The sequence below is a fragment of the Aristolochia californica genome, unplaced genomic scaffold (assembly GCF_029961685.1).
Source record: "Aristolochia californica isolate CCGP_79_NKW_82.1479 unplaced genomic scaffold, dmAriCali1.0.hap1 SCAF_387, whole genome shotgun sequence".
NCBI lineage: Eukaryota > Viridiplantae > Streptophyta > Magnoliopsida > Piperales > Aristolochiaceae > Aristolochia > Aristolochia californica.
The window spans coordinates 14,522-24,544 of NW_027182089.1; the positions used below are offsets into that span (position 1 = coordinate 14,522).

A 10,023-nucleotide genomic window follows, 5' to 3' on the forward strand; every position below is an offset into this window, starting at 1 on the left:
GAGGAATTCCACCCCCCCAAGTACAGAACTGTTACAAATAATGAAGAAACTAGTAGATTTAGGTAAGACGCAATGTAAAATAAACCAAATTTTATACCCGAATATTCGGTTTGATAACCTGCTACTAATTCCTCTTCCGCTTCTGGTAAATCAAAGGGTAATCTCTCACATTCTGCTAGGGAAGAAACTAGAAAAACTATAAACCCTATGGGTTGGCGCCAAAGATTCCACCCCCAAAAACCATATTTAGACTGTGCCTCAACTATATCAATCGTACTTGAACTGTTAGATAATTATAGTCGATGATAACATCACTGTTCCTATCGCTATTCCAGAACCGTACATGAGACCTCCGCTTCATACGGCTCCTCGATGGCCACAAATAAATTTAAGGACTGACTTGGTATTCCCCCGGCTTGCTTTTTTTGTGGAGTAGCTAGAGTAAAGATGCATCGGGGAGTCCCTAATTAAACCAATGGAATTCTGTCTGCTATAATAACAAATAAAAGTGCTTCGGAATTGATCTCATCCTTATTTTTTTTTTTAATGCAAATTACAAAATTTTTCTTTGTTCAGCAATAACTGAATCCTTCAATAAAATATGCGCTGTATCGGTAAAAATTTCGACCCATAGATTGCGCGATTACGAAAAATAATTAGACCCCGCACCAATTCATGAATCCTGATAAGAATTCCATTCCATCTATATAAATGTAGATCAGAAAAAAAAAGAATAAAAAAAGATCTCTTATCATTTTAATTTTTCCTATTGCATTCCATTTCTTTCGTTCCTGTTCTTCTTTCTCAGAAGGGGATTCTAAAAAATAAAATAAAGGATTATTTCGTTCCCAATAGTTATTTCTTTAATCAGTGGGTAGGAGTATACTCTGGATCGGAATCATCGGGAAGTACTCCTTGATCATTTCTACCAACGTAAAGCCCTCATTATGATTCCTTTCATGCAAAAATATCTCTTTGGATACCTTACATTATTTCCATTACTAATCCTTTGCGTATCTTAGTGTTCCTAACCACCCACCCTTTTTTTGATTGATTCAAAATATGGATAAAATTGTAAAAACCCATACAAGTGATCTTTTGTACCCGCTTCAAGCCATGATGACTAATCATCCAATCTTGGGGTAAACAGTTTACGCTGCTTATGTTTACTTCTACCTTACTCTCGTACATAGGGAATGAGAATCAATCTTATTACTGCAAATTAATAAGCAGTTTTGTTTCACTCATATAACTATCTGGTTTAGCTCATCGACCCAAGTGATGAATAAAGAAAAGTGAAGATATTTATACAATCAGTACATTCAATCTTCTTTCCTAAAACAAGTGGGTAAGGTAAAGTTGATGTTCCAACGAATCACACGTAGAGATATTGATAACACACATAGAGTTAATGGTATTTCATAACTAATCGATTGAGCAGCAGCTCGTAGACCACCTGAAAAGGAATATTTATTATTCGAGCCATATCCTGACATAAGAAGTCCAATAGGGACAATACTGGAAATGGCGATCCAGAAAAAAACACCTATACTGAGATCGGCCAGAACAAGGCGATACCCAAAAGGAATTACTGAATAACTAAAAAAAATGGATATGGCCGCTATAGACGGGCCGATACTGAATAAACGAATATCCCCCCTAGATGGGAGAAGATCCTCTTTCAAAAGTAGCTTAGTCCCATCCGCTAGAGCTTGAAGAATTCCCAAAGGACCGGCGTATTCAAGCCCAATACGTTGTTGTAATGCTGCAGATATTTCTCTTTCTAACCACACAATCACGAGTACTCCTATTGTGATTCCTGATACAGGAGTAAAAATAGGGACAAGCGCCCATATGAGGCTATAGACTTCTTCTAAATACTCCGATCTGGAAAAAGAATTGATAGCTTGTATTTCTGTCGTATCAATTGTCATTTCAACGATCAACCTCTCCCATAATGATATCTATACTACCTAGTATCGTCATGATATCAGCCAATTTCATTCTTTTAACTAACTGAGGAAGAATTTGCAAATTGATGAAACCTGGTGGACGAATTTTCCATCTCCAAGGAAAAACACTATTATCTCCTATCAAAAAAATGCCTAATTCTCCCTTGGGGGCTTCTACTCTTACATAAAGTTCTTGCTTCGACAATTCAAAAGCGGGTGAAGGTTTTTTACTAATGAATCGATAATCAAAATCATTCCATTCGGAATGGCGCCCTCCATCAAAGCGTCGCACTTCTAAATTCTCATAGGCCCCTCCCGGAATTCCTTCTATAGCTCGTTGAATAATTTTTACGGATTCCGTCATTTCACCGATTCGCACTAAATAACGAGCTAATGAGTCTCCTTCTTTTTGCCACTGGACCTCCCAATCGAATTCATCGTAACACTCATAATGATCAACTTTACGAAGATCCCATTGGATTCCGGAAGCTCGTAACATTGGTCCTGATAAACCCCAATTTATTGCTTCTTCTCCACCAATAATGCCTACTCCTTCAACTCGTTGCAAAAAAATGGGATTCCGCGTAATAAGTTTTTGATATTCCACTACCTCTGTTAAAAAATAATCGCAGAAATCCAAACATTTATCTATCCAACCATAAGGTAGATCAGAAGCTACTCCTCCGATACGGAAGTAATTGTGCATCATTCGCATACCTGTGGCAGCTTCAAATAGATCATATAGCAATTCCCTTTCTCTTAAAATATAGAAGAAAGGAGTTTGTGCACCGATATCCGCCATAAAAGGCCCCAGCCATAACAAATGAGAAGCTATACGACTCAACTCCAGCATAATTACTCTGATATAGCTAGCTCTTTTAGGTACTTGAATATTTCCCAACTGTTCTGGTCCATTTACCGTTATTGCTTCCGTGAACATAGTTGCTAAATAATCCCAACGTGTTACATAAGGCAGATATTGTATAATTGTTCGGTTTTCCGCAATTTTTTCCATTCCTCTATGTAAATAACCTAATACGGGTTCACAGTCAATAACATCTTCACCATCCAGAGTAACGATGAGTCGAAGAACACCATGCATTGATGGGTGGTGAGGACCCATATTGACTATCATGAGGTCTTTTCTTGTAGCCGGTACAGTCATATGTTTTCTTCCCCGATTCATTATTCATGAATTATCGAAAACAAAACGAGGTTCATCAAAATTCAAGATCTAATACTAATAAACCAAATAATTCAAATGAATCCCCAATCCTCAAATTAACGCGGTTTTGGCTCCCGAATATTCAGCTGACCAATTAATTCCTTATAACGTACTCTATTTTTTTTTGACAAATAAGCCAGCAGCCGTTGACGTTTTCCCAAAATCTTCCGCAGACCTCTCTGAGAGAAATAGTCTTTTCTGTGCAATTCTAGATGTGAAGTAAGTCTACGTATCTTATTAGTAAAATTGAATACTTGAAATTCAACGGATCCCCTGTTTTTTCCTTTTTCTTCTTGCGGAATAACTGAGATGAATGAACTTTTTATCATAAAAATAATTCTTCTCTTTCTTTTTTTTCTTTCTTTTTCACAAATATGGGTTTTACCGGTCAGGAATAATATAATAATAATGACAGTTATTTCAATCTTTCAATCTGGTACACACAGGAATCCAGATTTATTCATATAGTACTTTGTTTTTTATCAAAAAAACAATTTAATAAATCCAATTTCATTTGTAATTTGATTCGGATACGAAAGCATGTTACATTTTTGCACCCACGAAATATAAAATGATTTTGGCCTAAGAAGATTCCGCCGATTCATTCCTAGATCCAATTAATACGTTATTGAATTACTATTACTATCATGTATCAGAATGGAATGGAAGACAGCGTGCATGTAAATACGTCTGTCCTAGTCTACCGGATGTGAGCGTGATATATAGAAAAAGAAAATATACCATAAAAAAAATAGATAATATATCATCAAATAATTCTGTATCGTGGGTACATATGTATCCTTAACATACTGAAACGACTACTATTATTGGTATCAAACCAATAGCGATCCATACAAGCTAAATCTTCTAATCGATAATTGGGCCAAAGAAACAATTTAAATTGAATGCATTTATTTGTATCTGTATCAAGATACTTATTCTCATCTAAAAATTGCACACAATTTTTTATGTTATTCCCGTTGCAAAGTACTGTATTTCTATCCACAACATTCCCATTTCCGGAATTTAAATCCATTAGAATTCTTAATTCTCTACGACGTACAGGAGATAGAATATTTTCAGGAATAAAAAGTGAATCATAATGATTTTCGTCTCCATTCCCAAGCGTTTTTCTATCTTGTGCAATAGATCCATCGAAATTATTCTCATCAACATATTTCCTTTTTCGGAATCTTCGATTTGTTTTGTGCTTACTCTTATGGGCCAATGAAATACTTATGGTTTGATACATAAGAAATTGCCCATCCCGTTTTAGAGACAGACGAACCGGTTCGATAATGAATATTCCCTTTCTTATCAATTCCGTAATTGTTAGCTCCTTATCAATCAGCATTACATCCAGGCGCATTTCTCCTCTTTCAATAGAGGATATAGCAATTTCACTTGGATTTTTCAGTCTAAGCAGGAAACAATATACCTTAACATTATTGATTATTCTTTGATTCAGAGGTTCATCCCATCTCAATTGAAAAAGCAAATACTTTTTCAGGAGAAAATCAAGTTCTGCCTCCTTCTTGCTTTTAGATTTCCTTTTCTTTTTACGTTTTTTATTTTTAATGTCTGATTCGGTTTCCGCGTAATCCTTTTCAAAATCTTTTTTTTTGTTTCGTGCATCTGATCCAAGATTCTTTTGGTTTCGTAGATCTGATCCAAAATCTTCTTGGCCCCGCTGTTCTTTTTCTTCTTGATTTCGATTCTCTAATTCAAGATATTCTTCTTTTTGATTGGATGATATACGAAGACTCTCTTTTTGATTTCCATTGATATTTCTACTAATATTTTCATTTCCATTAAAATTAAAAAAAAGTAATTGGATTGGTATAATCCAGGGTTTAATCTTATATGCATCATAAAGCAGTCTAAATTCTTGGAAGAACCAAGGTTCCAGATTCGGTATGGGACCATATAACACGTCTTCATTCATTCCCATCCAATCAAAAAAAAAACCTTTTTTATTGGATGGGTTAATTTTTTGATCAATCATGAGATTGAGATAAAAAAGATCCTTTTTCTCAATTATTTTATAATCATTAGTTCTCGTCTTAGTATCTTTGCTAATGTTAGTCCTCGCGCCCATGTTAGTCCTGGTTTCAATATCGAGATTTTTTTTAAGACAAAAATTTAGAATTCCGCACTCAAAATATTTTCGATCTAGATTTTGACCTGTATCAATAATACACTCTTTCCCTAAATAATCACTACTAGCTGTACTCCCTAATACATAAAATAATTCGAGTTTAGGTGTGTGGTAATTATATGAAATCTTTCGTCCCTCATTTACCTGTAAAGGGGACCCATAAATATATGGGTTCTTTCTATCCTCATAATTAATATACTTATGTGCTAAAAGAACATATCTGTACTGTTTTTTATTTTTACTCGACAATGAATTCTCTCCATAAGAATTTTCATTCTTGTAATGAATGAATCGGTTTTTTTCATATGAATCTAAAAATTTGAAGTCTTTATTTTGAATCATGCGGTGTTGATTGACTCTATTTCGCCATTTTTGCGGTACTAATCTGGACCATCTAGTCTGAGATAAATTGTATTGATAATGACCTCTTAACCAGTCTTTCCATTCATTGATTCCAGAATTCGGAAGTTTTTTACGCCTTGTTTTTGAATCAGATACTTCTCGTGTGACCTTTATTCTATCCTTGAAAAAGGTGTATGCTCCATGATATTGAAGTGCAGATCCAAAGGGATCCTTGTTAATAACCTGAATTTGTGATAATTTGTAAAATACATATCCTTGGGATAAGGAAGATAAGTCACAATAAGTCTTTGAATGTTTATTACTAATATTAGAAAGCGACTTTTTTACAGTCGAAATAAAGTGAATTGCATTTTGGTTCGTTTCATCAATTACTTCTTGATTTGTTTCATCATTGTAAATGTATTTATTGAGAGTTTTTTTTATTGATTCAAGTAAAAGTTGTGCATTTTTTCTGGGAATGTTAATAGTAGATAGACGGATACCAATGTATATTCTTTCAACGAAAGATTTCAGAAAATAGTGCCATTTGCGTATTAATCGCGCACTTATTTTTTTTGATATCCACAAAATATCTTTCAAAAACTCCCATCTTTTATTATCACAACTCGTCTTGTTAGAAATAAGATTTATATCCGGAGTTCCCATTTTTTTTTTCTCCGCGATTCTTTCAATTTGATCTCTAATTGTGATTGTACTATTAGCCAGATCCTTGATTTTTTTTTCTGTGAGTGAATAATTTGTCCAATCCATGGATCTAATTTGAATGATCGATTCATCGGTAATCTTATTACTGATTATAGAATCTTTTCTATTTTCATTCGGTTCATATACTTTCCTCAATCCCAATAATAAAATTGGGTTTACTTTTTCAAGTTCTTTTATTATTCTTTTCATTTTTATTATTCTTTTACTTTTAATAAGGAGAATTCTTTTGATAACCCCACTTGTTTTTTCTTTTGCAAATTTTAGAAACCTTTTTTTTTTTTTTTTAAAACTTTTAGAACTCGAAAACATTTATTTTTCAACTTTGTAATTTTTTTTGCAAATTCTTTACAAACGGGTTTAAAAAAAGAAGGTCGTTTTCGGGGAGAACCAAAAGGTAGTTCAGCTTCCATTCCCCAGATTGTTAAAAAAGAAAAATTGTCTCTTTTTCCTTTCTTTTTTATTGGACTTCCAAGGGGGGGTCTTACCTTATTGCGCCAAGGTTTCAGACAGAAAGGAAATTGGATTTTTATCTGAATACCATCTGTTAACCAGTTTTTTGGAAATTCTGTTTCTGATAATTGAACACCATTATAGGTGCATTTAACGTGCATTTCTCTATCCCAGTCTTTAAAATCTTCGTACCACTCAGGGAATTGAAATAATAGCATACGGCCGAGATTTTTAGCTATTATTAATGAGGGCAGTACGATGTATTTTCTAAGAATTGATTGGGTTACTAACATCGAACCCCTTATTGCTTGAGCAAATAGAATACTATCCCAAGTTTCTGCTATTGCTATCCGTTCATTCTCCTTTTTTTTCTCCTCCTTGTTTTTGCCCTTTTCTTTTGCCTCCTTCCGCTTAGAATCTTCATAATCTGAAGTTTTTAATTCCAGGCTTTCCCCCGTCCGATTCCTAAAGATTGGGTTCATCATTTCGGAGATATCAAAAGAAAAAAAAAATGTTTTGTCTATTCTGTCCAAAAAAAGCGGGGAATGCACGTTTCCTTGAAACATTTCCCAAATAGTTGTTTTACGTCTTTGAGCACGCATGGATCCTTTGATTAGGTCCCGGCGAAAATCCGGTTGTTGTGAGTAGCGTATCAAAGCCACCTCTTCCGCTTGATCACTATTGCTACCGGCACTGATACTAGTATCAGTACCGGTATTTTCATCGTCATCACTATAAATTACCACACGTTTGGCTTTTCTTGAACGAATCCCAGGATCCTCTGTCGTTTCTTCCTCATTTTGCCCCTCTTGCTCTTGTTCTTCCAATTCATCGATCAATTTATATGACCATCGAGGAACTTTTTTAGTGACTTTCTGTACCCCAATGGAGTTTTTTCTAATTGTTTCATCAGTTAAATCAGTTGTAACTGCATCAAATAGAAATTTCAAGCATTTCATTTCATTTTTTGACCCAAGCCATCGTTGTTCGGCTAATAAAGCAAGTCCCCTCCAATTTGAACTAGGTGTTGATTCCTCAGGCAAATCATTGATTGAGGTAAAGGAATGATTAATGTCTGTCGATAATAATTCTCCATTAAACAAATCCATTTTATGTTCAAATTCTCGGTAATTTTTAGTTTTAGGGAGCATATCGTAGATTTTCTTTATCCAAATCATTCCTATGGAATCCTCTGTCAAAGTCATTGAATCATTCATGATTGAACGTGAATAACCCTTTTTAATAGTTCCGCGATATGATCCGTTGAAAAACGGATCATATAGTTTAGGCAAGCATTCTTGTTTGTTCTCATCATTGCACAATCGGATCCTTTTTTCGAGTACATCCATAGGGGAGGCCCCTTTGTCTAGAGCTTCTATTCGATTTATGAACTCATTGCTTAAGTTGTATCTTTTTTGGTCATTGGTATAAGTCCAATTATGATACAGATCATCCGGGGAACCTTTTTCTGTCGTGCATAAAGACATCTTTCTTTTTATTATTTCGCCAAAAGTGGATAAGCTAGGTGGATATGTAAAAGAAATTATTTGTTTTCCATCACCTGCACATGTGTGAAAAAAATATTGCGACATTTCATTTCTTACAGCATTTTCAAATCGATCGTTTTTTATATAGCGTAATGGACGATTCCATCGTTTATAGTCGAAAAGGAGAGTTACAAGAGGTTTTTCAAACCAAAGGAGGTCTTTATCTTCCTCATCTTTAAGTATTTCTTTTTCATTCAATTGGATCTCTTTCGTTTCATCTAGTTTGTCTGAATCCTCCTTTTCTCCCGAATAAGGGGGGAAGTCTTCTTGGGCGGATCCCTCTTGTTCTTGTTTAGTTCCCTTCTCTTCGGAAGTTGGTTCCATTTCTATATCTCTTTCTTCCTTACCTTCCTCCCCTTCCTCCCTTTCTAATGGTAAGGGTTCTTTCAGTTTTTTAGTGACAATAGGCGAGGGCATTTTGCCTAAATAGTAGACGGAGGTAATAAGTAAGAGAATACTAAAGGTTCGGGCCATAGAATTTGTTAATTCTGACACAAGATACTTATTAGATCTAATGTACTTATTGGATCTAATAACATTTTTTTGCCGTATCCATAATAATAGCAATCCAATCCATTTCATGAATAAAATGTGACCAATTAACCAACCAACAAAACTACTTGTTAAAAATAACATCTTGCTATTACATCGAAACAAATAAATGTTAACTAATCTGGCTAAAGTTGAACTTGGTAAAATAAAATGGTTAAATAATTGAAAAATGAGGTTATTCAAGAATAACCATTGAATCCAGAGATTGCGCATTGAATTTCTGGTCGTGAATCTATAATCGAAAAAGTGTTCGTGATTCTTACAGAAGAAATGAAACAAAAGGTACGGTACAACTAGGACGGTTATTATATGAGATCTACCCAATGCTAGATGGAGGGGTGTATAATAGATTGATATGAACATCATAAGTTGCCCTATAATAAAACCAGTTATTGCTGATACCTTCTTCTCGGTTCCTTCTTCAATAAACTTCATTTTCAGAAGGAAGAGATAAGAGGGCCCTATGGAAAAATTGATCAGAAACCCATAAAGGAGTCCGACCGTAACGACCGAATTGATTATCTTCATGCATAAGGAAGATGGATTACCTAGTAGAAAAGATTTAAAAATCATCACAAACCTCCTTTCTTTTTTCTTTTCTATTGCAATTTCTCGATTATTATATGATGATTTCTTAACTTTCCATATATAGAAGCAGATAGACTAGAAATTACATCTCTTATGTCTATGTCAATAATACAATCTTCCTCGATTGAATGACATCTCTGATGTCAATGACACCAAAGAGATATTAAATGAATGGAATTGGGATATGGATGGAATATAATGAAATATAGCCACTTTGAGGTTCCCTATGAAATGAGGCATGGAACGGAGCCACTACAAAGAAGTTCCGGGAGTAACGAAGGAAGCTTCGGGCTCATATTGGTCATGGGTTGAAAACGGGAGTTGAACTCTATGAGATCTAATCTCCCGTTGTTCCTCAGTAGCTCAGTGGTAGAGCGGTCGGCTGTTAACTGACTGGTCGTAGGTTCGAATCCTACTTGGGGAGATTTGATGAATTCTTAATTCTTTAATTTAAAATTAAGAATTCAAAGGCTCGCTTTGACC

General features: G+C 34.7%; 1 non-coding gene across 1 annotated transcript; it reads left to right on the plus strand.

Moving 5' to 3' along the window:
• The first annotated feature begins 9,892 nt into the window (after window positions 1–9,892).
• Window positions 9,893–9,964, plus strand: TRNAN-GUU (transfer RNA asparagine (anticodon GUU)). The gene has a single exon. It is a non-coding gene; the product is annotated as a tRNA-Asn (tRNA).
• The last annotated feature ends 59 nt before the right edge of the window (window positions 9,965–10,023 follow it).